We start from the raw sequence: 27,651 nt of genomic DNA on the forward strand, positions 1-27,651 counted from the left end.
GGAATCTTAGCAAGAATTACTTCATGGCCAGAAATACTAGAAAAGAGTACTGCACATCATTTAAATTTGTACACAAATAATTAATAGTAGTTGCAGATGGGGATGGTATATGTGTGGGAGAAAAAACATGCAATTTTAAGTCGTAAGACTCCAATATATTTAAAAGAGAAGTACGATTTGGCAAGGTTATGTCAGTGAAGTTAATATTAAAGTCACTATTAAGATAATAGAGAGTCAAGTTTGCCCAGAAATATACCAATATCTCCAGTGGGTGGTCTGTAAACACAAGAAACATACAAATTAATATGTGTTCAAAAACCAAGAGAGAATTCAGAAACTTTCCCCAACAGAAAATTCTCAAACTTATCAAATTTACAGAAAAGAGTTTGTTTAACTAAAATAGCAGTTCCACCATGTATAAAGTGTTGACGATAAAAAATTGATATAAGAACATAATTAAATATTAAAAAACATTTATTGGGCTTCAGCCAGTGCTCAGTTAATAATACAATATCAGGAAAATCACATGAATCAAGTAATAGATGAAACTCATCCATCTTATTTTTTAGAGACTGTATGTTTAAAACAAAACTGCTAAATGGTTATTTCATATAATATTAATTTAGGTAACAGTGGACTCTGTAACCAACTTCAACTTCAAACTCATTTATTTTAGGAAAAAATATATACAAATTCCACCCACAAAAAAAAGTTTAGGTCGATTTTGGAGAATTGCGGTCAATAAATTTAGATATTTGCTGTTCCTTCAATGCACAAATGTTAAAATAGCAAGTATGTTTTTCAAACTTCCTACACCTTTATGGACTCTATCATCTTCCTGTTCAGCTTAGTAAAATCATTAACATCTTTTTGTAACAAATTAATTTACATCTTATAGGCTGCAGACTCATTTTCTAATGTTTTTATTGTCACAATCCAGTTTTTGTTTAAGGTATTTCACTCATTAATTTGTGTATCAAAGTTAAGTTTTTCCTTTTTCCATACTTCCAATAGCATTACTAACTCACTTTCTTAAATATTTATTGCATATATCATAAACATACATATGTGTACATACAACAGGTGTTATTTGCAGGGTGTGTTCTTCCATAACACCAGATTACAACAAACAAAACAAAATAATTTATAACACATCTATTATATTATATATCAAGTATCAAAAACATAGCATACAATAAATAGGAAAGATTGAGAAAAATAAACAATTTAAAACTGACTCTGCAGGTTACCATAAACCTAAAGTTATGGCAAGTTACCTTATACCTATAAACATATTTGAGTCTACATAAAAATATATTAATTAAATTAAAAATATTACATTATAAGCATTTTACAATATTCAGTTCTAAATACAAATCCACTAGAGCTAGTTAATAATACAAAAAAGTCAGAATTAAAAAAGCTTGCTGCTCTTTATGTAAAACAGTTTTACTGTAACTCAAAATTAAGAGAACTATTAAAAATGAAGCCTTGCCTGCTTAACATCAGAAAAAACAACATTGTTAATATGTAGACTGACACTATTAAATATGTCCCTTTTATAAAAGACCTTGGTGTCACTTGGTGATGAGAGGTTGGCATTTGTGGAGCATATTAACAATGTGGGTGTGAGAGCTACCTAGTCGCTGGGTCAAAACCCAGAATAACAAATAAATTATTAGAAATTGTAATCCTCCCTCAGATGAGGCAACCAGACCCATTTATTGTTCCCTGGTCAGATCAGTCTTCGAATACTGTTATGTGGTATGGTCCCCATATCACCAAATTTTGATTGAAACACTCTTAAAAGGGTTCAACATACATTTTTGAGTCATTGTGCTTATGGGTCTCATATCTCCATCAACCATGGCAACAGTTTTACTGACAGTCATCTGGCTCTGATGCCACTTCATATGGAGGTCTATGGTAAATGGTTCATCTTGAAACTTGTACATGATTAGATAACATTTAATGTTCCATATCATGGGCTTAGACATCATGTCACTTTCAGTGTTTTTTTTTCATAAAATATTGTATGGAATTCATAGCCCTATTGACCATTATATAAGTATTTAAATAAGCATCCTCATATTGACATTTATAATTTCACTGAAAATCAGGTGAAAAGATCTCAAGAAAGTTTCAAACAATGTTTTTAGTTTAGGAATATAAAAATGTTATATAACAGCAATTGATGCCTTTAAGGATTAAAGATCTGAATATAATAATGTTTTCTTTCTTAATTGTTGTCTTAGGAATATCATGTAAAAGTTGAATTTGTGAAGTGTAAGAATAACAGTACAGTAAATTTCACTATTATTAAAGAGTTGAATATTATTTTATTACAACAATGGGTTGTTCTAATAAAATAATATTCAATAGGGGTTTTACAATGGCAATGTATACTTTTATTTTTCCATATGCAGTTTCTGATTATTGCTGTGGTTATCTTCATTAATTTACATACCAATCTTTTTATGTAAGTCAAAATAATGTGGAAAACATAGCTTTGGAAGGTATTTTTGAATATAGCAAATAATCAATGTTAAGTTAACTGAATCTACATAGGTATATAACCATTGTTATGTCTATAAGGTTCTAACAGCAAATACAGTTGGATATTGTAACTGTAATTATGACTAAAAACAAATTTATTGACTACAGGCTATAATAATGTACTTACTTTTGCAATATGGCAGAATTGAAATAATAAATAAAACAAAACAAAAAGTCTTTTTTGAGTTTATAAATGTCTCACTACTATATTGTTCACCACAACTATAAGTCTATAAGTCACTACTATACTGTTCACCACTAATATAAGTCACTACTATACTGTTCAAATCACTAATCACTAACACTAAATCGAAAATACTCTTAAGATCCTGTAAATGTACGTATTTGCCGGAAAGTTTGGAAAATTGCAAAAAAATGGCTGCAAATAACCAAACCACCAACTCGAACGGTACAACAATAACATAATTTGACACAAAGAGAACTAATGTCAGGGTTGCCACAATTATTTTTATAAAAGAACTAGATTCCAGAATAAAAAGTCTCAGAATGTACTAGATTTGACAAATAAGCTAAAAAATAGTTTAAACGGGTGAGGGGAAAGGGGGGGGTGTAAGTAAAATAAAATATAAAAACAATGAACAGCTTTGCTAGTGGTATTTTTTCAACAAAATTAAAGAATAAACAATTTGCCTCAAGTACTCACACATTAATGGTGTGCATCCCTGCAGCTGTTTCATTTTTACTATACTGTATTGTGGGTTGCAGTGATTTTATTAACATATAATATGTTGTATACCGAATGCGTCTTCCGAAGTCCGAGAAGTCCGTCTCTTTTGTTCCGATTGGAAATAAAGGATAGACTTATGGCACATCTCTTTTTCCCCATTTGTTGTCTTATCGATCGATGAGTTCCACACAGTATATTCGTATTATATATGTATGTGTGTAATATTGTAAAAATAAGAATATAATTTTAAAAAACGTACTACATTTTGATCAGTACGTACTAGACCACTAGATTGAAAAGTACTAGATCTAGTACAAATGTACTAGGTGTGGTAACACTGACTAAAGACATGAATCAACACTGACTTAATAGAGTGAGAGAGAGGTCCGAGAAAGAGTAGAAATCATGAAATTGAAGTGAAAAAAACCACAGAATAGCCGCAAATAGAAAGATGAAAGGTGCGTGTTATTCACGTGTTCGGCGTTTTGCTAAGTTTTAAGCGCCATCTAGTGGATGACCGGAGCCGGGGCAATTTGAGGTTATTCTGACCGAAAAACAGTGTTGCCAGTTATGAAATTGAAATTAAAATTTGCCACCAAAGCACGAATAGCAAAGGATATTTGATTAAAATTGAGATAAACCCATGTTGGTATTGTAATTATCAAAAAAGAAATAGAAATAGTATATTATTTAATTTTTTTAATTAAATGCGCCATATCTGGCAACGCTGGGAATCAAGCCACAAACCGCTGCATTGACAATTGAAAGTCCCAATTGAAATTGATGATCCCCGCCGCAATTGCAGCACTAGGCCGGCGTTGCTCTGTCTTTAGTGCACTCGGTGTATAGGTGCACCCCTTTACAGTTATGGCAACGCGGCTTTGCACTGCAATTACTCATTGCATGATCGTATTCCTGGCATCTGTGGCATTGTCCGATTTGCCTTATATTTTCAATAGTGAAGGTTTTTAAACGCTCAACACGAACTTTAATATTTAATAGCGTGTCAACTTTATAAATATCTTCTTGATCTTTTGGAACCAAGAACCTGATAAGGTCCGTTGGCCTCTTTCTAAACCATGCCATTTCCTGTGGGTCGAACCCCGTCAGGTTTAGTCACAGTCTCTCTTTTTGAAATTTTAATATTATTGATTTTATTTTCCATAATCATTTTATATTTTAATGCCCAGTTGGATGTGTCCCTAATAACTTTTTGGGGACTTTTGAGGTACTGGGATTTGCGCTTCTCTCCTTCCCCACCAGGGAGACACTATTTAACGGCATGAACAGTGTATTTTTCTCATTAGTTACACTGTTTTTGTTGTTACTATTTTTAAGATGTTTTCCATTGCTCTCAGCCTCTTAGCTGCAATAATTAAAAAAAAGCCCTAACCTGACAATTTCCTGTAAAAAAAACCCAAGAAAAAAAATTTTTTTTTTTTTGGTCGAAAATCGAGATTTTCCAAAATTGATAAAATGACACAAAATAAAAAGAAAACATTAGGACCCGTAAGAATCTATGTATTGAGATAGGACAAATTTTTGATTTTTCAGTTTTATTTTTGTGAGCCAATTAAATTAAAGTATCAAAAGAAATGAGAAGAGGTGAATAAGAAATATTAGAGAATTAAAGCTATAGAAACCGAGATATTAGTAAAAATGTGGAAAAAAAAAAGAAATTTTCTTTTTCCATGGTACTATTTTTTTTTTCCAAAATGATTATTGGCAAATTTTAAGGTAAGCCCTAAAGAAGCAATTTCCAGTAAAAAGATTTAATAAAAACATTTTTTTTTGGTCGAAAATCCCACGAGAAATTTCGAAAAAATGATTTTTATTTTTTTCTAAATTAAAGTCTGAGAACTTTTTGCTTCCAACAAAAGTTCTTAGGAATATTTCGAGGTATCCGTATGTCAAAATGAATCGGTTCTAGCTATCATAGAATCGGAGAAAATTGAAAAAAACTATAAAACATAAATATCAAATTATCATGAGCCCTATGGCAAAATTTCAATTTTTTATTTTTCTATCCTGTACTACTTCAGAGTGCCTTTAAGAAAGATTATTACCGATTTGACTCTAAAACAAACGGAAAACCTATTTCTTTGCATTTTTCGATTTTCGAACAAAATCCGGGTTAAAATGAGCATTTTTCCAAAATATGCTCCGAATTCAAAATTTCTTTTTTCTACTTTAAGACGACTTAAAAAGTAGTAAAAAAGCTTTATGACAAATTTTTCCACGATTTATACCAGTGCCACAATCTAAATAGAAAGATTAGGTCCCAACAAAATTCATGTTTGGGGATAAGAAAACCGAGTTTTCCGTGGATTTTTTTAATTTTTCAGTTTTATTTTTGAAAGCCAATACTAATAAAATATGAAAGGAACGGACAGAAGAAGAAAAAGGAGTAAAAAAAACCATCAATAAATTGAGTCGAAGCTATAGAAACCGAGATATTAATAAAAAGGTGGAAAAAACAAAAGAAAACTGTTTTTTTTCCCACCGTACCATTTTTTTTTCCTAAAATGATTATTGGCAAATTTCAAAGTAAGCCCTAAACTAACAATTTCCAATAAAAAAACCCAATAAAAAAAAAAAAATTTTTTTGTTCGAAAATCGAAAGGGGTATACTCACGAAAATTTTCGTAAAAATGATTTTTATTTTTTTCTAGATTAACTGTAACTCTGACAACTTTTTGTTTTAAATAAAAGTTCTCAGGAATATTACGAGGTATCCGTATGTCAAAACGAATCGATTCTAGCTATCATAGAATCGGAGAAAATTGAAAAAAACTGTAAAACATAAATATCGAATTATCAAGAGCCCTATGGAAAAATATCAATTTTTTATTTTTCTATCCTGCACTACTTCAGAGTACCTTTAAAAAAGGTTATTACCAATTTGACTCTAAAATGAACAGAAACCCTATTTCTTTGCAATTTTCGATTTTCGAACAAAATCCGGGGTCAAAATGACCATTTTTTCAAAATATGCTTCGAATTCAAAATTTCTTTTTTCTGGTTAAAGACCATTCAAAAACTAGTAAAAAAGCTTTATGACAAATTTTTCCACGATTCATACGAGTGCCACAATATAAATAGAAAGATTAGGTCCCATAAGAATTCATGTTTGGGGATAAGAAAACCGGGTTTTTTCGTGGATTTTTTTGATTTTTCAGTTTTATTTTTAAAAGCCAATAGTAATAAAATATCAAAAGAATTGACAGGAGAAGAATAAGAAATAAAAGAAACCATAAACGAATTGAATCGAAGCTATAGAAGCCGAGATATAAGTAAAAATGTGGGAAAAAATAAAAGAAAACTTCCTTTTTTCCACCGTACAATTTTTTTTTCCTAAAATGATTATTGGCAAATTTTCAAGTAGGCCCTAAACTAACAATTTCCAGTAAAAAAACCCATTAAAAAAATAATTTTTTTTTTGGTCGAAAATCGAAAGGGGTATACTCACGAAAATTTTCGTAAAAATGATTTTTATTTTTTTCTAAATTAACTGTAACTCTGACAACTTTTTGTTTTAAATAAAAGTTCTCAGGAATATTACGAGGTATCCGTATGTCAAAACGAATCGATTCTAGCTATCATAGAATCGGAGAAAATTGAAAAAAACTGTAAAACATAAATATCGAATTATCAAGAGCCCTATGGAAAAATATCAATTTTTTATTTTTCTATCCTGCACTACTTCAGAGTACCTTTAAAAAAGGTTATTACCAATTTGACTCTAAAATGAACAGAAACCCTATTTCTTCGCAATTTTCGATTTTCGAACAAAATCCGGGGTCAAAATGACCATTTTTTCAAAATATGCTCCGAATTCAAAATTTCCTTTTTCTGGTTAAAGACCATTCAAAAACTAGTAAAAAAGCTTTATGACAAATTTTTCCACGATTCATACGAGTGCCACAATATAAATAGAAAGATTAGGTCCCATAAGAATTCATGTTTGGGGATAAGAAAACCGGGTTTTTTCGTGGATTTTTTTGATTTTTCAGTTTTATTTTTGAAAGCCAATAGTAATAAAATATCAAAAGAATTGACAGGAGAAGAATAAGAAATAAAAGAAACCATAAACGAATTGAATCGAAGCTATAGAAGCCGAGATATAAGTAAAAATGTGGGAAAAATAAAAGAAAACTTCCTTTTTCCCACCGTACAATTTTTTTTTCCTAAAATGATTATTGGCAAATTTTCAAGTAGGCCCTAAACTAACAATTTCCAGTAAAAAAACCCATTAAAAAAATAATTTTTTTTTTGGTCGAAAATCGAAAGGGGTATACTCACGAAAATTTTCGTAAAAATGATTTTTATTTTTTTTTAGATTAACTGTAACTCTGACAACTTTTTTGTTTTAAATAAAAGTTCTCAGGAATATTACGAGGTATCCGTATGTCAAAACGAATCGATTCTAGCTATCATAGAATCGGAGAAAATTGAAAAAAACTGTAAAACATAAATATCGAATTATCAAGAGCCCTATGGAAAAATATCAATTTTTTATTTTTCTATCCTGCACTACTTCAGAGTACCTTTAAAAAAGGTTATTACCAATTTGACTCTAAAATGAACAGAAACCCTATTTCTTCGCAATTTTCGATTTTCGAACAAAATCCGGGGTCAAAATGACCATTTTTTCAAAATATGCTCCGAATTCAAAATTTCCTTTTTCTGGTTAAAGACCATTCAAAAACTAGTAAAAAAGCTTTATGACAAATTTTTCCACGATTCATACGAGTGCCACAATATAAATAGAAAGATTAGGTCCCATAAGAATTCATGTTTGGGGATAAGAAAACCGGGTTTTTTCGTGGATTTTTTTGATTTTTCAGTTTTATTTTTGAAAGCCAATAGTAATAAAATATCAAAAGAATTGACAGGAGAAGAATAAGAAATAAAAGAAACCATAAACGAATTGAATCGAAGCTATAGAAGCCGAGATATAAGTAAAAATGTGGGAAAAATAAAAGAAAACTTCCTTTTTCCCACCGTACAATTTTTTTTTCCTAAAATGATTATTGGCAAATTTTCAAGTAGGCCCTAAACTAACAATTTCCAGTAAAAAAACCCATTAAAAAAATAATTTTTTTTTTGGTCGAAAATCGAAAGGGGTATACTCACGAAAATTTTCGTAAAAATGATTTTTATTTTTTTCTAGATTAACTGTAACTCTGACAACTTTTTGTTTTAAATAAAAGTTCTCAGGAATATTACGAGGTATCCGTATGTCAAAACGAATCGATTCTAGCTATCATAGAATCGGAGAAAATTGAAAAAAACTGTAAAACATAAATATCGAATTATCAAGAGCCCTATGGAAAAATATCAATTTTTTATTTTTCTATCCTGCACTACTTCAGAGTACCTTTAAAAAAGGTTATTACCAATTTGACTCTAAAATGAACAGAAACCCTATTTCTTTGCAATTTTCGATTTTCGAACAAAATCCGGGGTCAAAATGACCATTTTTTCAAAATATGCTTCGAATTCAAAATTTCTTTTTTCTGGTTAAAGACCATTCAAAAACTAGTAAAAAAGCTTTATGATAAATTTTTCCACGATTCATACGAGTGCCACAATATAAATAGAAAGATTAGGTCCCATAAGAAGCAATGTATTAGGATAAGAAAAAGTGGTTTGTTCCTTGTTTTTTTTTTAATTTTTATTTTAAAAGGCAATTATAATAAAATAAAAAAAATTTAAAGAAAAGAAAACGAATAAAAAATTTATCAACTTATTGAATTGAAGCTATAAAAGCCGTGATATCAGTAATATAGTAAAATAATACAAAAAATACACCTTTTTTTGACAAAGCATCAATGTCTTTTTTTTCTAAATTGATAAACTATTTATATAAATTTATTACCAATTTAGCAACCCCCACTAAAAGAACCCTAACTAAAATAAAACTATTATTACTATTATTTTTTTTCCAGATATTTATACCTTGTCTTAACCTTTATGCTGCTATTACTATTATTATAAATATTATCTTTCTTGTAAATGTCCTTAAACCTTAAAACACCCTTTATAATACGATTACTATAAATATAAATAATATTTTCCTTATGAAAGCACTAAAACCCTAAAATATGCTGACGATTAATATTACTATTATTATAAATATTATTTTCCTTATAAATGCCTTAAAACCTTAAAACCCCCCGTATAATTCTATTTATATATTATTATTATCCTCATAAATGTTCCATAATATCAATACCCTCTGTATATTTCAAATATATATTTATTAATATTTATATTCGTTTTATTTATCCTAGTAATTTATCAAGAAACCGCGTAAAATTGTCCCCATAATACTAATAATATTCATTAATAAAATAACTCATGACGTCACGAGACGAACACGACGCGTTTATAATTGTTGCCAGACATCCTCCATCCTTCTCTCAAACCGCTTTTCCTACTCTAACTCGTAGCGCAAACGGGCCGAATTTGCCGCCACAATACCCCGAAAACCCCGCGCTTACGTCATCTGGCCATGTGCGACTCGATAGTGACGTCGTCCGTATGCCTTTACATTGGGTCAATTTGGTGCTGGACCGCCAACGTTATTGTACCATGAGCTGGCTCCCTGTGTCTCGAGGGTATGACTGGTTGATTGGAACGGCTTATTTTTGGGGGTTTTTCTTAAATAACAGCTCGTTGCGGAAAAACGGTAACATTTGAAGAAAAACGGTTTTTAGTGGATTATAGCCAGATAGTGTCCGGTGATTTCAGAAAAAAAATGGTTTCCGTAGGTGTCATAGGTATGCCGGTATAAAGCGTCAAAGTTAAAAAAAGGTGTAGAGCAAAAACTGCTCTACGTAGAAGACTGTAGACTATGTCGAAAAATAGGATTTAAAAAGTTCTTAAAATGCTGAAAGTTTGAAATTTGTAGGTGCCGCCAATAAAGAGTTATTAAGAAAAGTAGAAAAAAACGGTCAAAAAAAGGCTCAAAAAGGGGTTTATATTTGTTAACACAGCTCACCCCGTATAATACGTAGCACCATGAATAATACCTCTATTTAATCCTAAAGGATTAAGCTTTCAAACGGTGAAAACAAAAAAAATTAAAAAAATTTTTTAGAAGTAGAAAAAAATTTATTTCTCGAAAAATTCACTTTTTTTTTTTTCGAAAAAAAAAAATTTAAGTTTGAGCTCGTTTATCTCGGAAGGAGTTTCTTTTGGAAAAAAATAGTTGAGATAAAAAAGAAAGCTACATTTACGTAGAAAAGGGCTGTTTTATTCGCATTATCGGAAACATTACCGTTTAGGCCCCACGGCCGTTTAAGTCCGCGAGGTACCGCGCAAAAAGTTCAAAATTCATTCACAGAAAAATCCGACTTCTAAAGGGTTTATCTTAAAAAGCGCCCTTTAGGAGCTGCTTTATATAAAGGCCTTTAACGTCAATGAGTTTCAGAAAAATCGGCCCGGTCAGTTTTCCACAACGACTTAATCAAATTTTTTTCGTCAAAAAACCGTTTTTTGCCACGCCCACCCCTTCGGGGTGGGCGTGGCGAAAAATTTTTTTCACCGTTATATACTCTCATCCTTCCTACATATAACGGTAAAAACCCGAAAGAAAAATTCGCCATAGAAAAAAAGTTATTAGCGTTTTTGTGTCGAAAGTCGGAACCTCCGCCAATTTTTGTCGGTGCGTTCTTACAATACGCGAAGCGTATTGTAACAAGTAGACGCTTCGCGTCTACTTTAGTCCGTGGGGACCAGTAGAAATTTTAAAATTTTTTGTCAGTACTACAAAAAAAAAATCTCCAAAATTATCCAAGGAGTGCCCTAAACACGCAGTGGGGAAGAGACCTGCCGTATCCTCATAAGGCTCTGAGTTCAAACCTTAGCCTCGGCATGGTGCTCTACCCAACTTTTTCTTTTTTTAGTACTTGGAAAACATTAACGTCTATAATAAATCCAAAAATCTCATCCATTATTCTCTAAGAGACCAACATACAAAATTGACGAAACACAAAGTCACGGTCTCACAACATGTAATTAAACGGGCTACACGTGTTTCGCTCTAGTTAGAGCATCATCAGGCCTTTAGAAGCCATCCACACACTTATGCTGTAACTGATGATGCTCTAACTAGAGCGAAACACGTGTAGCCCGTTTAATTACATGTTGTGAGACCGTGACTTTGTGTTTTTCTTTGTTTTTCGTCAATCTATAGTAAATACAGAGAGAAAAGGAAAGGTCTTATTATATATTATAATCAAAAATAAATTTCATTGAAATATTACTAACTTATTTCTGGGTATCATGCTTCAGAGAACCATGATGTGTTACAATACGCTCCGCTCTTTAATTTTAGTTTAGTAGAAAATATTCTCAAAACCTACATATATCAAAATTATGTCAGGGTTCTAAAATGAATCGGTAATAAAATCGTAAACCAGATCAACATTGGAAATAATTTAAAAAATTTGCTTTGGTCCGATTGAAAAAAGTACTATACTACCAAATAGTTACATCTATTCTGTAGCAATAAAAGTTATAAAATTCTGTCTATTATTAATTTTAATATTATAAAGTGTATCGTTTAACTCTTAGCCATTATTTATAATTTAATTGTTAATTATGCCTAAAAAAACGAATTAACAACTTTGGTATTGTTTGGAAGGTAAACAGCTTAATTCCTTTATGTAAAGCCACCTTAACATGTTTTTGCATAATTCTGACTCACGTTGGTTGCTATCGGGCTTAAGCCATAAAAATCGAAGAAAAAAAGAAGAAGACGAAGAGACTTTCACTTGTCATTTCAATGTCACTTTCCGGCCCACAAGCATAAACGCCACCGGCAACGGAAGTTCCCAAAATCCAAACAAATGTTGGAAGATATTTTTAAGTCTCCGCATCTTTCTTACTTTCCTATATGAAAATAAAATGTAAGTATCACAATTACACACATACAAGTTTTTTTTTTTAATTCAGTTTCATAATTACCAATTTTTAGTGAATAATCCTGAAATTTATGAAAATACATACATTTTAAGGTTATGTCATAATGTTTTGATTGTTATATTTGATTTTGTTTTTGTTATTTTAGTGGACTACACCAACAAAGGTTATGTGTTTTGCACCAGATTGAAAGCATCATAGCGAAAAACGGACCTGTCATATCTTTAAATTTTCAAAAGAGCCCCTGGAAAAAGAAAAATGAATATCTTTGCCAAGGAATAGGTACTAAGGTATTTTTACTAAATCTTTCATTTTTTTTAATACCTAAATGAGGTAATTTATAAATTTTGTTCCTTGTAGGCAAATGGATAAAAAACCTTCAGTCCATGCATTGGTATGTAATTGTTGACAAAAATACAATGAATGGCCTCACTACTTTTCCACATGCAAAGAGGTTAACCAAGGAGAAATTAAAGAAATTGTCAAAAACCTAGGTAAGTATATACTTCCAACTTATTTTTATTTATTTCAAAGCTTGATTTTTTTCAAGGTAAATACAGAATTGCTTAGTACAAACATATCTATACCCAGTACAAGTTCGTCCACTTCTTTGAAGCATGGTACTTCAAACAGAAACACTGTCAACAATTTTGTAGAAGGTGAGCCGGTGTCAAATTCCAGTAAGGGTCATGATTTCAATTTTGCACCAACAGCAGAGCTAAAATTCATTTTGCCGCAAAAAACTGGAGGATGTGAAAGAAAAAAGTGCAGAAGTTAAAATTAAGTTTTTCATATGAGCACATAAAAAATAATCATGACAAAGTTCAGTTGTATACAGGTTTGACATGTAATAAATATTTTTGTAATCTTATTAAGTTAATTAGTTTTATATATTATTTAAATAATAATTGTATACTTCACATAGAATATGCAGAAATTATATGTACATATATAAATTTTTTTTATTAAGATAAGGACAACATGTATTAAAGCATAACACATAATATAAACACACACGTAATATCTTCATTAAAAATTATGATTGTATGTTATGTAGCATTAGAGCCTAAAAACATTAAGGAGAATAAAGGTCGTTATTGGCAAATGACAATATTATTTTCTCTATTTCCTACATTTTTGGTGAAGGGAATAGGCTCTGCCCTAAAAAGCCAGGTTAAACCAAGAGCAAAAAAGTTTAGGTCTCATGAGTGTAAGTAAAGTAAACCTTTCTATTAAAAAGGCCATCCAAGATAAAAAAAAATATACTAAAAATATTAATGTTAATTCTTTAGCGACATCTAGGGTGGATATGCTGAATCAACTCATCAATTAATTCACTGTCGTACTGATGAAAGTTATGGCGTATTCACCAAAGTATGCAGATAATCGCTGATTTCAAAATAATTTTATTTGCGTTTTCAAATTATGCTTAAAATTCAAAACTTCTTTTTTTACCTTAAAGGCCATGCAAAACTTAGTAGAAAAGTTTATTAAGTAAATTTTCCACGATTTATACGTGCCACAAGATAAAGGGAAAAGAGGGTCCCATTTATTAGGGTATTGGGATAAGACAACTAGGTTTTTATGTCGATTTTTTTTATTTTCCATTTTTATTTTGAAAAGCAATTGTAATAAAATCTAAAAAGAATTAACAGGAAAAGAATCGGTAATAAAAGAAACTATTAACGAATTGAATCGAAGCTATAGAAGCCGAGATATTAGTAAAAATGTGGGAAAAACAAAAGAAAACTGGTTTTTTCCCACGGTACAATTTTTTTTTTTTTTAAATGATTATTGACAAATTTTAAAGTAAGCCCTAAACTAACAATTTCCAGTAAAAAAACTCAATAAAAAAATAATTTTTTTTTTGGTCGAAAATCGAAAGGGGTATACCCACGAAAAATTTCGAAAAAATGATTTTTATTTTTTTCTGAATTAACTGTGAGTCTGAGAACTTTTTGTTTCAAACAAAAGTTCTCGGGAATATAACGAGGTATCCGTATGTCAAAACGAATCGGTTCTAGCTATTATAGAATCGGAGAAAATTGCAAAAAACTGTAAAACATAAATATCGAATTATCAAGAGCCCTATGGAAAAATATCAATTTTTTATTTTTCTATCCTGCACTACTTCAGAGTACCTTTAAAAAAGGTTATTACCAATTTGACTTTAAAATGAACAGAAACCCTATTTCTTTGCAATTTTCGATTTTCGAACAAAATCCGGGGTCAAAATGACCATTTTTTCAAAATATGCTCTGAATTTAAAATTTCTTTTTTCTGGTTGAAGACCATTCAAAAACTAGTAAAAAAGCTTAATAGCAAAATTTTCCACGATTTAAAGGAGTGCCACAATATAAAGAGAAAGATTAGGTCCCATAAGAATTCATGTTTGGGGATAAGAAAACCGGGTTTTTTCGTGGATTTTTTTGATTTTTCAGTTTTATTTTTGAGAGCCAATAGTAATAAAGTATTAAAAGAATTGACAGGAGAAGAATAAGAAATAAAAGAAACCATAAACGAATTGAATCGAAGCTATAGAAGCCGAGATATAAGTAAAAATGTGGGAAAAACAAAAGAAAACTTCCTTTTTCCCACCGTACAATTTTTTTTTCCTAAAATGATTAATGGCAAATTTTAAAGTAAACCGTAAACTAACAATTTCCAGTAAAAAAACTCAATAAAAAAAAAATTTTTTTTTTGGTCGAAAATCGAAAGGGGTATGATTTTTATTTTTTTCTGAATTAACTGTGAGTCTGAGAACTTTTTGTTTCAAACAAAAGTTCTCGGGAATATTACGAGATATCCGTATGTCAAAACGAATCGGTTCTAGCTATCATAGAATCGGAGAAAATTGAAAAAAACTGTAAAACATAAATATCGAATTATCAAGAGCCCTATGGCAAAATTTTAATTTTTTATTTTCCTATCCTGTACTACTTTAGAGTACCTTTAAAAAAGATTATTACCGATTTGACTCTAAAATGAACGGAAAACCTATTTCTTTGCATTTTTCGATTTTCGAACAAAATCCGGGTCAAAATGAGCATTTTTTCAAAATATGCTCTAAATTCAAAATTTCTTTTTTCTGCTTAAAGACGACTTAAAAAGTAGTAAAAAAGCTTTATGACAAATTTTTCCACGATTCATACGAGTGCCACAATATAAATAGAAAGATTAGGTCCCATAAGAATTGATGTTTGGGGATAAGAAAACCGGCTTTTTCCGTGGATTTTTGCCATTTTTCAGTTTTATTTTTGAAAGCCAATACTAATTAAATATGAAAGGAGTAGACAGATGAAGAAAAAGGAGTAAAAAAAACCATCAGTGAATTGAATCGAAGCTATAGAAACCGAGATATTAATAAAAAGGTAGAAAAAACAAAAGAAAACTCGTTTTTTCCCATGATACCATTTTTTTTTCCTAAAATAATTATTGGCAAATTTTAAAATAAGCCCTAAACTAATAATTTCCAGTAAAAAAACTCAATAAAAAAATAATTTTTTTTTTGGTCAAAAATCGAAAGGGGTATACCCACGAAAAATTTCGAAAAAATGATTTTTATTTTTTTCTAAATTAACTGTAACTCTGACAACTTTTTGTTTCAAATAAAAGTTCACAGGAATTTTATGAGGTATCCGCATGTCAAAATAAATCGGTTCTAGCTATTATATAATCGGAGAAAATTGAAAAAAACTGTAAAACATAAATATCGAAATATCAAGAGCCCTATGAAAAAATGTCAATTTTTTATTTTTCTATCCTACACTACTTCAGAGTACCTTTAAAAAATTTTATTACCAATTTGACTCTAAAATGAACAGAAACCCTATTTCTTTGCAATTTTCGATTTTCGAACCAAATCCGGGGTCAAAATGACAATTTTTTCAAAATATGCTCCGAATTCAAAAATTCTTTTTTCTAGTTAATGTCCATTCAAAAACTAGTGAAAAAGCTTTATGACAAAATTTTCCACGATTTATACGAGTGTCACAATATAAAGAGAAACATTAGGTCCCATAAGAATTCATGTTTGGGGATAAGAAAACCGGGTTTTTTCGTGGATTTTTTTGATTTTTCAGTTTTATTTTTGAAAGCCAATAGTAATAAAATATCAAAAGAATTGACAGGAGAAGAATAAGAAATAAAAGAAACCATAAACGAATTGAATCGAAGCTATAGAAGCCGAGATATAAGTAAAAATGTGGGAAAAATAAAAGAAAACTTCCTTTTTCCCACCGTACAATTTTTTTTTCCTAAAATGATTATTGGCAAATTTTCAAGTAGGCCCTAAACTAATAATTTCCAGTAAAAAAACTCAATAAAAAAAAAAAATTTTTTTGTTCGAAAATCGAAAGGGGTATACCCACGAAAATTTTCGAAAAAATTATTTTTATTTTTTTCTGAATTAACTGTGAGTCTGAGAACTTTTTGTTTCAAACAAAAGTTCTCGGGAATATTACGAGGTATCCGCATGTCAAAACGAATCGGTTCTAGCTATCATAGAATCGGAGAAAATTGAAAAAAACTGTAAAACATAAATATCGAATTATCAAGAGCCCTATGGAAAAATATCAATTTTTTATTTTTCTATCCTGCACTACTTCAGAGTACCTTTAAAAAAGGTTATTACCAATTTGACTCTAAAATGAACAGAAACCCTATTTCTTTGCAATTTTCGATTTTCGAACAAAATCCGGGGTCAAAATGACAATTTTTTCAAAATATGCTCCGAATTCAAAATTTCTTTCTTCTGCTTAAAGACCATTCAATAACTAGTAAAAAAGCTTTATGACAAATTTTTCCACGATTCATACGAGTGTCACAATCTAAAGAGAAAGATCAGGTCCCATAAGAAGCAATGTATTAGGATAAGAAAAAGTGGTTTGTTTCTTGTTTTTTTTTTTTAATGTTTATTTTAAAAGGCAATTATAATAAAATAAAAAAAAATTAAAGAAAAGAAAACGAATAAAAAATTTATCAACTTATTGAATTGAAGCTATAAAAGCCGTGATATCAGTAATATAGTAAAATAATACAAAAAATACACCTTTTTTTGACACCGCATCAATGTCTTTTTTTTCTAAATTGATAAACTATTTATATAAATTTATTACCAATTTAGCAACCCCCACTAAAAGAACCCTAACTAAAATAAAACTATTATTACTATTATTTTTTTTCCAGATATTTATACCTTGTCTTAACCTTTATGCTGCTATTACTATTATTATAAATATTATCTTTCTTGTAAATGTCCTTAAATCTTAAAACACCCTTTATAATACGATTACTATAATTATAAATAATATTTTCCTTATGAAAGCACTAAAACCCTAAAATATGCTGACGATTAATATTACTTTTATTATATATAATATTCTCCTTATTAATGCACTTAAACTTTAAAACACCCTGTAGATTAATATTACTATAATTATAAATATTATTTTCCTTATAAATGCCTTAAAACCTTAAAACCCCCGGTATATTCCGATTACTATTAAGACAAATAATATTTTCCTTATTTATGCCCTCTACCTTAAAACCCCCGGTATAATTCTATTTCCATACTATTATTATCCTCATAAATGTTCCGTAATATCAATACCCTCTGTATATTTCAAATATATATTTATTAATATTTATATTCATTTTATTTATCCCAGTAATTTATCAAGAAACCGCGTAAAATTGTCCCCATAATACTAATAATATTCATTAATAAAATAACTCATGACGTCACGAGACGAACACGACGCGTTTATAATTGTTGCCAGACATCCTCCATCCTTCTCTCAAACCGCTTTTCCTACTCTAACTCGTAGCGCAAACGGGCCGAATTTGCCGCCACAATACCCCGAAAACCCCGCGCTTACGTCATCTGGCCATGTGCGACTCGATAGTGACGTCGTCCGTATGCCTTTACATTGGGTCAATTTGGTGCTGGACCGCCAACGTTATTGTACCATGAGCTGGCTCCCTGTGTCTCGAGGGTATGACTGGTTGATTGGAACGGCTTATTTTTGGGGGTTTTTCTTAAATAACAGCTCGTTGCGGAAAAACGGTAACATTTGAAGAAAAACGGTTTTTAGTGGATTATAGCCAGATAGTGTCCGGTGATTTCAGAAAAAAAATGGTTTCCGTAGGTGTCATAGGTATGCCGGTATAAAGCGTCAAAGTTAAAAAAAGGTGTAGAGCAAAAACTGCTCTACGTAGAAGACTGTAGACTATGTCGAAAAATAGGATTTAAAAAGTTCTTAAAATGCTGAAAGTTTGAAATTTGTAGGTGCCGCCAATAAAGAGTTATTAAGAAAAGTAGAAAAAAACGGTCAAAAAAAGGCTCAAAAAGGGGTTTATATTTGTTAACACAGCTCACCCCGTATAATACGTAGCACCATGAATAATACCTCTATTTAATCCTAAAGGATTAAGCTTTCAAACGGTGAAAACAAAAAAAATTAAAAAAATTTTTTAGAAGTAGAAAAAAATTTATTTCTCGAAAAATTCACTTTTTTTTTTTTCGAAAAAAAAAAATTTAAGTTTGAGCTCGTTTATCTCGGAAGGAGTTTCTTTTGGAAAAAAATAGTTAAGATAAAAAAGAAAGCTACATTTACGTAGAAAAGGGCTGTTTTATTCGCATTATCGGAAACATTACCGTTTAGGCCCCACGGCCGTTTAAGTCCGCGAGGTACCGCGCAAAAAGTTCAAAATTCATTCACAGAAAAATCCGACTTCTAAAGGGTTTATCTTAAAAAGCGCCCTTTAGGAGCTGCTTTATATAAAGGCCTTTAACGTCAATGAGTTTCAGAAAAATCGGCCCGGTCAGTTTTCCACAACGACTTAATCAAATTTTTTTCGTCAAAAAACCGTTTTTTGCCACGCCCACCCCTTCGGGGTGGGCGTGGCGAAAAATTTTTTTCACCGTTATATACTCTCATCCTTCCTACATATAACGGTAAAAACCCGAAAGAAAAATTCGCCATAGAAAAAAAGTTATTAGCGTTTTTGTGTCGAAAGTCGGAACCTCCGCCAATTTTTGTCGGTGCGTTCTTACAATACGCGAAGCGTATTGTAACAAGACCAGCGTTGGGTACAAACTTTGAGATCCGGCGTGAACAATTACTAATCGACCTGAAAATAGAAGTAAGAAGGAGAAAAACATCTAACTTTTAAATAAAATAAAATAATAACTTTTAAATAAAATTATTCTGATTCATATTTATTCAAATTTAACTTTATATCGTAAGTTGTGATAAGAAGCAGTAAATAGGGAGAATTAAAAATATTCTTTTTAAAAATTTTATATTAGTTTGAAAATTATGGAGAAATAAAAAAAATTAACAGTATTCTGAATACGTTTCAGTACAATTTTTAAAATGAGCACACAAATATGCTTACCATTTGCTCTAATGTTGCTAACAACCTCAAAAACTGCATTGCTTTGCCAACATTTTCTGAAAGTTAAGTCATTATCCCCCATGTTTCGTTAAGGTACACAATATTATTTCTTCCTTCCCTATATTTTCTAATTGGTCTTATATATTTATAGCGCCAATGAAGAATAGCAGGTCGCTCCACCAAGATTTTTCTTTTATTTTGACACTTTCTAAAGTAAAATCCGTTGGCCTTCAAAAGCTTTCTCAAGGTTTCTCTGCTATACGGGAAATTCATAATTTCTCGTAACTTAATAAGTAATTTATTAACAGTCTGAACCATCTTAAGCTCTAAATAAAAATTGTTGATTGTGCGTCTTATAATTGGAAAGTCAAAATCCCTTAAGAGACAGATTCGAGATTTTTTATTAGGTGGGGAAGAAAGCATCTGCCTGTCGTTTCATATCTCCTTTATGAATTTTACTTACTCTATCTTTAGAGACTCCAGTATACAGAGCAACTCGATCAATCTTTATTTTAAGAGGCAATTTAAATGCGTTGACTAGAGCTTCTTCATCGCAAACCCTATAAACATTTGCTATTATCTCCCTAGATTGACCGCTTAATGCCTGTCTATGTAACAATTGGTTTCTTTCCATAATGAATAATTGAAAGTAAAATAAAAATTACTTTAAAAGTCAAGAAATAAATATACCATTTTACCTATAAAAATCGTATTTGGTAGCTTAATCTATACGTACTTTATTTTCCGCTAAATGCGTAATCAAGGAAAATAAAATATCTAATGTCTTTAACACAAAAAAAAACAACCCACAATAACCAATAATAGAAAAAAATCGCAAATAACAAGAACAACAACAATAACAATAACAAGAGCAACAACAACAAATAACAGTTAAATATAATCGCAAATTAATAAACGCCGAAATCGCAAAATCGTCCAAAATCTCGCACGCCTATGGCAAGATAACCAGACAAGTGGTCTTTAAACCTAAAATATAGAAATGTATCGCGTGCCAAACAACCATTGTAGGTCACGTGTATGGCTGGACGAATCAGGAGACAGATACGAAACGTCGCCGCTCGGGGCCCGCCTCCATTGAGCACCTGCAAGATCATCTGTGCGGTCTGTTGCCAGCTGAGACACTTTTTCGGGTAATGAAAGAATTATGATGCTGGTGATTTTCGCCTTCGCTGCATAAATCATGTAGATTACGTATGAGTATTAAATATAATTTTTAATACAGACTGCGTGTTTTGGTGAAGTGTTATAAAATATGTAATTTTAAGTTAGAAAAAAGTAATAATAAATATATAAGACATATTAGTATAATAACTTATGAGAAGAAGTGGCAACGTTGCAAAAACGAAAATATTTTTTTGCCGCATTCTTTCCGCGAGGGTTCTTTCAGTTGTAGCACTAGTGTTGTAAAAATCCGGATTAATTCAATGTCCGGACAGCATTGATTCGGATGAATTGAAAATTCGGTTTTTTCATCCGGATTAATTCATCCGATGTCTCGCCCGTTCGGCAAATTATGCCATGTTTCGGGCTCGATGCTCGACCGTCCGATAAACGTTTTTTATAGCTGTTTTTCGAATATAAGGTATGCATTATGCAACCCATTAGACATTTCGTTTTTACGCATTTTTACATGATGTTAAAACTAAAATAGCTAATTATGTATGTAATAAATCAAGTGTATTTTAAACTATGCAAAATATCCCTACAAAAATGCTTTGTTTACAAAAAAACTTCTGAAGGTCAGGCGACCCTTAAAAAGTTTGAGGGTTCTCATAGTGTCTCTTATGTTTCTAAATGAGTACAATAAGGATAGATAAAGCAATAGGTTTAGACAAGGCGACGCGACTATATTGCCGATTGCCGGGTTATTTGTCCGGACGATTTAATTCGGATTCTCTTAGCCGGTGGAACGTGGAACTTCGTGTCACTTCGTGCAAGCTTTTATTTCATTGTCGGTCGAACGGGCGGCGTGTATCCGGACGATTTAGATATCCGGATTGATTCGGACTAATTTGATATTCGGATTGAACGGACGATTAATCCGGACTCTTCGCATCACTATGTAGCACTATACATCAGTCACCATAAATCTCTAGTGGTTAGTATTTATGATAAAGGTTTTATTCCGAAGCAGCTAAATCAGAACGTTGATAACAATAAACCATTTACTAAAGGTTTCAATGAACTAAAATTTATTACCAAGCAAATTATTTGACTCTATTTGCCAAAGTGTAGATAATGACATGGTAATAGATATTAGTTCAGATCATGAAAACAATCTCAACTTATTTAATAAACCACCTGCTTTATTAAACAACGATATGGTGTCATAAGTAAAATCTGTATTAAATGTATTAATGCAAATAGCATTATACAGTCATTTTTATGTTTGCCTGAATTTCGCTTTTCCATTTCAAAACGAAATACAGCGCTAAACAGTACTCTAAATGATATTATGCTGACCAAAATTAATTCCACATTAAAAGTTCGACAATTGGTGTCTGGTCGAAATGGTGAAAATTTTGCTGTAAATCAACAAATGGACGCTCAATCATTTTGTCAACCTTTAATTAGAAAATTAGATGCAGATGATTTTAGCATTTTCATAAAAGCTAATAGTCATGAACTTTTAAATTGTCTACACTGTAATATTAATATGAATGAAAATGAACAATTAATATACACTCATTTTCTTTATTTTCCTGAAAACTGTGGGAATTTAATTGATTTTAATTCAATGTTAATGCTAAAAGACTCTGATAGATTATGCCCATACTGTAACAATAATCTAAAAACACGCTCAGTGGTTATTTGCCATAAATATTTGGTAGTATGTCTTCAGAGAATTGGCCCTCAAGGGAATAAGATAAATACCAAATTTTACAATTTTGCTTCTGAAAGTGTTATTTTGGATGATCAAATATTCCGAGTAAAGAGTGTTGTTAAGCATCATGGAAATACCATTGGATCTGGTCATTATACATCTATAGTTAATTATAACGATCAATGGTGGAAATGTGATGATAATCGCATAACTAGAATGTCTGGGTTTGATAACACTTTAGAAGATGTATACTTATTGCTGTTAGAAAAATTTTAAATTTTCAACACCGTAAAATGTCGAAAACGTTTATATTTGCTATACATATTTTCGACGGTTAAGCAATATATTAAAAACTGCCTATTGTAAGCAATATAAAAGGTTTTATCTGAAATGCTGTTAATCTAGCTTAATTTATATTTGTAAATATATTGGAGTAAATTTCTGGAGGACAGCCTATGGAGCTATCATATCCTATTCCGTATAAAGCATATTTGGAAAATGTGCTTTAGAAATTGGAAATAAGCTATATGCCAGTATTGGACTGGGCATACATTTAGAATTGCTTATATTGTACCTGAATTGCCCGGCATTAAAGGTAACATAGGCTTATTACTATCGATATTGATGTTTGCTATGCGTTCAAGAAAAAACGCTAAGGGGGTTCTCATTAATCAAACTTATAAAGATGTGTAACGGAAAGGACAGTTACACGGGATTAATAATCTTTTTCAGATCCACGCCACGCCAATATGCACAAAATCGATACAGAGATTTTGACAGCATATTTTAGAAGGATGGACGAATTTGAGGATTAATGTGTTTTTCAGATCCACGCCACGCCAATATGCACAAAATTGTTGAAGAGATTTTGACAGCATATTTAAGATGGATGGACGAATTTAAGGATTAAGAATATTTTAATCCTACATTATAGTTATTGAGAACCCCCAGAAAATCCCTTGAACTTATTTTATTTTTTGATGTATTGTTTGGGTCGATGTACTTTTATTGTCATATTAATATACTTTTTAACAGAGAAAAAAAAATTGTGTACAGATTCGTACCACTTTGAATGTTGGTACTTGAAATGTTGGTACTGATTTTTTTTCTTGAAATCTTAAAGTAATTTTTTCTGTTATTGATAATAATATGACTATATAAATACAAAAGAATTTATTATTTTAGGGACACTATAATTTTTTAATTTGATGCACAAACTAAGTACAGTGAAATATTCCTTAGTCGTACACCGACGAGACCAGAGTGTCCGTTTAAGGGAGTGTCTGATTTAATGAAAAAAAAATTATAATGTCACTCTCGCAAAAAATCATTTATTGTTAGACTCCTCTTTTTTAATAGAAATTTCAGAAATCGTATTTCTAATTCGTAAAGAAACTCGGAAGACTGCATTTTCGTTATTTTCGGCAAAACTTTTAAGCTCCTTGGTTAATGTAACAATCATAATTTGGGATACATTGTTGGTACTGAAAATCTTCTTGCATTTCAACTTTTTGTTTTGAATACGGATTTTCAACATACATAATTCGTTTGAGTTCAAAAAATTCTCATCATCTTGCAATTCCAGTAAATTCTTATTCTTGATGATATCTGTCAAACCGCAAGTTGTAAAGCATCTTCTGGATCAGACGTCCGCTTTATTGAACTGGTCATTACTAGGTATGACAGAACTCTAGTGGTTGATCCTAAGAGGTTTTCGAAAGAAAAAAAAATCCTATTTATTAGTTCATCAGCAGTTTCAATTATGTTTGATTTATTCTGTGATGTTTTTGCGTCTGTTTAATAGAATATCCGTTGTATCTAGTGGTGTTTACTAGGGAGAATTTCGCTGTATATAACAATAAAATATATTTACTTTTGAATTAATAGAATAATATATTCAGACCTAAAATATATTTTTATTAAAAATAATAAAAATATATTTTGGCAAATGTTTTCTTTTTTACCCCACGGCAACATTTGTCTGTTACTTCCTGGAAATTCTAACATTTTTCGGATATGTAACACCGATGAGTCCATAATAAGGACGAAACAATATGTTGCATTGCCTGGGTTCAGTTCTCACAGTAAGTTTTTCTGTTGATACTTTTTTTCATATTTTAAATTATAATTTCTTTTCTGTAGAAAACCAACTTATAGAACACTAAACTACCATGAGGAAGGCGATTGGAACGAATGAATGATTGGAACTTTCAGACTTGAAGAAAGATGGATGGATTGTCAGGGAAAAATAGCATCTATAAATTAAAAGATATTCGGGTATATCGATTTCAGTATGTACATAACAATTAGGGACATAACAATTTGAGACTAAATACTTGTAATGAAAATTAAAACTTTTCACGAGATTTAACAATATGTTTTTTGTAGCAAGGGTTTGAACATTACATAAACAGTCCGGAAAAGTAAGCGAAAGCAAAAGTAGCTGTTCCAGCAAAAACAAATTTCAATTTGAAAATTGTTTTCAAACCACCGAAAGTATTCCCAAGGATTTCCTAGAGATTCCGTTTTAGGACGTGCGCAAGTTGTATATCAAGACATATTTCTCTTTTCTATTTGTCATTTACACAATCATAAATAAATATATTTGCGATTTGAGTGGCCAGAACAAAAATTTACAAAATAGCTACGTACGGGTGAGAGGGTCTTTGTAACCGAGCCGAAGATTAAAATAGCAAGCAATCTGCATTGAAGCTAACCAAAAAACTATTATTAAAGAGGGGCTGGAATTTAACTCCTAAAGAATTCAATAAAATTGTGTATAATTTTACATTATTGGGTATATAAATATAATATCTTCTTTTTGTTACAAGTTTTAAAAAAAGTCCAAAAAGTCTTAAAGTTTAAATTCAAATAATGGATTTGATTCTAATTCATTGAGTGACTATATATATATATATGTTTCTGTGGCCATGGAGTAGGATATATGTATATATCTATATATACAGTATATACAGGGTGTCCAAAAATTAGTGGACGAAACGCGAACCCTGTATTCTTTGGTCAAAAATAACCTCACTTTTTCCTATAAACATATATCGGCAAACGCCCCTCAAGGGAGTTACGCCCCTTTTAAAGGGGGCACCTGAAGATGGTTTTACCACTTATTTTCGAAACAGGTAAATATAAAAATTTTAAATTTTGGTATTCTCACAATTTTGATATGCTGAATTTAGTTGTCATTTCATAATTTTCAGTATTTAGTCCGGTGCGTATCATTTAGGGGGTAAGCCTAAAAAAATACCTAAACAAAAATTGTGTGCAAAGTTTTTGTTTTTTTTTCTTTAAATTTTAAAAATTTGAAGCTTTTTACGTAAAAAAGTACCTCTTGATCAATAACTCCACGAGTTACCATTTTCGAGAAAAACGCATTTAAAAATAACGCTGCATAGTATTATTTTCACTGCCAATTTTTATGAAAACTTAGTAGCAGGCTTTGGAAAAATTGACACACTGCATAATGACATTCACATTTGTTGTAATTGATTAGTTGTCATTTTGCATTCAAATTGTTAATATCTTTTTAACTATGGAAGACTTTTCGACCCGTGAAAAAGTAGATATTCATTTTATGTATGAGTTTTGCAATGGAAACGCACATGCCGCTGAACGAGAGTATCGGCGGAGGTTTCCTGCAAAAAGGCTTCCACATTGGAAAGTTTTTGTTAGAATTCATAGAAATTTACTTGAATATGGATCCTTCGAATGTGCTCGAGGGCAAGGAAGACCAATTGCAAATGATGGTTATGGGGAAGTAATGAATTTAATTGAAGAAAACCCTCAAATATCATTGAGAACCTTAGAAGAGATTACCAATATCCCAAAGTCAAATGTAAGTAAAATTAAATATGATAAATAAATAATTAAGTACCTAATTTGTTATCCAAAAAATTAAATTTAAAGTACTTATAACTGAAAATTGAGATTGGTATAAATAGTGTTGTTATTAATTATTATCGTCGGATCGTATTAAATTCATTTCAAAATAGTCTAATTACTATTATTATTATTATTATTTACTTTATTTACTTGGAAAAGTCTTATCACAAACATCAAACACCCCAAAACAAATCCTTTTGACGACTAACTGGAATGTTTAGTGGCTTACTAAGGTTTAGGCTTATTTACTATGCAATTTAAAATATTTAAAAATAATTTCAGATTGACTAAAATGTTAGAATACCATCCTTTCCATTATAAAAGGGTTCAGGAGTTAGAAGAAGAAGATTTTCCAGTTCGAGTAGACTTTTGTCATTGGATTTTAAATCATCCAAATCTTCGTCAAAAAATTTTGTGGTCAGATGAGGCAACTTTTTCTAGGAGTAAGGGCTTTAACAGCCGTAATACTCATTTTTGGAGCATCGAGAATCCGAGAGTAGTTCGACGAACTAACTTTCAGCATAAATTTTCCTTTAACGTATGGGCGGGTTTGATAGGAGATAAATTGATAGGCCCAATTATTTTGCCACACAGGTTAACTGGTCGCCATTATTTAAATTTTCTTCAAAATAATCTCAGAGATTTACTGGACCATGTTCCCATAGAAACTCGGCTGGAAATGATTTATTCGGCACGATGGGGCACCAGCTCACTACAGCCGACAGGTGAGAAACTGGCTGGACAATAATTTTACAGGCCGAGGTGGTCCAATAAACTGGCCTGCACGATCGCCCGACCTTAATCCTCTAGATTATTATCTTTGGGGTAATATGTGCAATATTATTTATGCCACCGAAATTGATACTCCAGAAGAGCTTCAGCGGCGAATTCTCGCAGCTGCAGGCCAAATAAGAGAAAACCGATTTGAAATTCTTAGATCGACCCAAAACATTCAAAAAAGGTCCAGGTTATGCATTCAGGAAAACGGAAACTTATTTGAACATTTGCCTCAAATAAATTAGTATTTTTATCTGTTTGCAATTTTATTTGTCAGTTTACTTTTGAAGCGTGCTATTGAGTCTTAATAAAAATTGTTATTAATAATACTATGCAGCGTTATTTTTAAATGCGTTTTTCTCGAAAATGGTAATTCCTAGCGTTATTGACCAAGAGGTACTTTTTTACGTAAAATGCTTTAAATTTTTAAAATTTAAAGAAAAAAAAAACAAAAACTTTGCAAACAATTTTTTTTAAGTATTTTTTTAGGCTCACCCCCTAAATGATACGCACCTGACTAAATAATGAAAATTATGAAATGACAACTAAATTCAGC

General features: G+C 30.9%; 1 long non-coding RNA gene across 1 annotated transcript; it reads left to right on the forward strand.

Moving 5' to 3' along the window:
- The first annotated feature begins 10,506 nt into the window (after positions 1–10,506).
- LOC126749279 (uncharacterized) lies at positions 10,507–13,286 on the forward strand. Its single transcript, XR_007664950.1, has 2 exons — positions 10,507–12,669; positions 12,726–13,286. It is a non-coding gene; the product is annotated as an uncharacterized LOC126749279 (long non-coding RNA).
- Positions 13,287–27,651: the final 14,365 nt, after the last annotated feature.

Source organism: Anthonomus grandis, chromosome 23, assembly GCF_022605725.1.
Source record: "Anthonomus grandis grandis chromosome 23, icAntGran1.3, whole genome shotgun sequence".
Lineage (NCBI taxonomy): Eukaryota > Metazoa > Arthropoda > Insecta > Coleoptera > Curculionidae > Anthonomus > Anthonomus grandis.